The sequence below is a fragment of the Mixophyes fleayi genome, chromosome 3 (assembly GCF_038048845.1).
Source record: "Mixophyes fleayi isolate aMixFle1 chromosome 3, aMixFle1.hap1, whole genome shotgun sequence".
NCBI lineage: Eukaryota > Metazoa > Chordata > Amphibia > Anura > Limnodynastidae > Mixophyes > Mixophyes fleayi.
Window position 1 is genome coordinate 45,142,397 of NC_134404.1, and position 2,220 is coordinate 45,144,616.

At 40.1% G+C, this 2,220-nt stretch overlaps 1 non-coding gene across 1 annotated transcript; it reads right to left on the bottom strand.

Moving 5' to 3' along the window:
• Window positions 1-316: 316 nt before the first annotated feature.
• Window positions 317-420, bottom strand: LOC142147612 (U6 spliceosomal RNA). The gene has a single exon (XR_012690750.1). It is a non-coding gene; the product is annotated as a U6 spliceosomal RNA (small nuclear RNA).
• Window positions 421-2,220: the final 1,800 nt, after the last annotated feature.

The following is a 2,220-nucleotide window of genomic DNA, read 5'->3' on the forward strand; positions in this document are numbered from 1 at the left end:
TTTCTTCCTGTACACCACTTCTATTGGGGAACTAATTCACTCATTTGGCCTCTAGTACCACATCTATGCTGAATACACCCAAATCTATATTTCTCCCATCACCTCTCCCCTTATCGTGCTGCCATCTTCCTTCCTACTATCTCCATATAGATGTCCCAGCACTATCTAAAGTTCAACATTTCCAAAACTGATCTCATTGTCTCCCCCCCCAGTCACTACCTCCCCCCAAATTTACCTCACTGTCAATAACACCACAATTTCCTCAGCCTTCCTAGTCTTTGAATCACACTTGTCTTAGTCCTCTGCTTGATTCCTCAAAATTATTCTCTCTCCTTTCATGAACTAACATGTCATCCTTGCGCTGGGGCCATGCTAATCTTCTCTATATCGTTAATATATGTAACATATATTTTAATATATGTGCTGCCAAAGCAAGCCATCACTCTTCAAATTGAGGGATTAGGATTCCTGTTCGTCAGTCAGGATTGGCACTGAAACGGAGGCAGGGAGTCTAATGGACCAACAATCTCCACCAGGAACCGCCGCAAGGTGGTATGGACTTGCTGCAAGGAGCCTGCAGGTCACGGCCCTCTAACTGCCACCTGGCGTGAATAATATCAGGAGGGATGCACCAAATCAGATGGCAAGAGCGGAGCCAGAAGAAAGCTAAAGGTCGAGGTCACATGCACAGGTTCCAAATAAGAGACAAGTTGAAGTCATGGTCACAGACACAGGTTCCAAATGAGAGACTGTTACGAAACTGTTCCACAAACTAGGTCTTGCAATTATAGCCATGGAGCCAAACATATAATGAAAACATGGAACTGTTTATTGCAGAGAAAACAACCATCCAGTTGATGCAATGAACACAGACCGAAACAGATTTTCAGGAATAGCAGATTAGTTGGAGTAATGCAATTGTCAGGTTACCTCCAGGAAAGATACAGGTGATTGATTAATGCTGTACAAGTAAACAGGAACTGGCTTAGCATGGATATCCACAGACACAGAGAAAGCAGGCAGTGTTCCAGGGTGCAAACATAAACAGGCTCAGAAACATTAATGACCAGCAAGGAAAGTTGAAGAGGCAGGTATATATATATATATATATATATATATATATATGAGACCCTCAGGTGTGGGTGATTAACTGGCCGTTGGGGCTCATTATCTAAATTCCTTTACACACACACACACACACACACACACACACACACTTTTAGCAGTAGCCAATTAACCTACCAGTATATTTTTGGACTGTGGGAGGAAACCTGAGCACCCGAAGGAAACACTTGCAAACAAGCGGAGAACATACAAACACGAAACAGATAAAGCCATGGTTGTAACCAGAGTCATGACCCAAGAGCTATGAGACAGCAATGTCCTGTGTAAACATGTGTCTTAATTGAATCAAATTGATGTTTAGCCTAGTAAATGTATACTGTAAACAGGAGGTGTAATGGACTTTGTAAAACAGATAACAACCATGGTAAGTCTGGAGATTGACAATATGAAGCCATGGCCCTAAGAGCATATTTTGCACTTGCCAATTAGCAGATTTATTTAGCATTTCCAAATATATGACCAGCAATCAAGGAAAGGCCTCCAAACAACAGCTGGGGAGCACATATGATTGCTCCTTCTTAAATTTGGATTAGACATGATATGTCCTCCTCCTGGAATGTAGACTAAGCATCAAATGACTTTTCCACCTGAAATATGTGCTGATCAGAATATAGCTTTTCATCCTGAAGTCAGTCCAGGCACACAACCAATGGATCAATTCCAGACAGCAATCCCTACATGTGAACTTGTTTCCCTCACACTTTTGGCTCTAAAATACAACGTAGAGGTAAAATGTGTGTAAGTGGGTCTTTTCTAACCTCAGACTCTAGTCACAACATATAATGTTTCAATTCTGAAGTTTGAAATATTAGACAATGAAAACTTTAATTGAGTGCAGATGTGAAAAAATGTCTGTGGCTTTTCTAGGTACTGTCCTGTATATTTACTTTTTTCGTTCTCCAAACTTAAGTCTTAAAGCTACAAACTGAAAATCATAGAAAAGTAGACATATAAATTTAGATTTGTTTTTTTTATAAACCACTAAGTGATCTTCTGTGGTATGGCATTTCCTTACACGTTTGATGGAATGTTCATAGATTCTTGAGAGGATATTTGAGATGGAAATGAGATCAGATACATAGTAATATAAAGGTA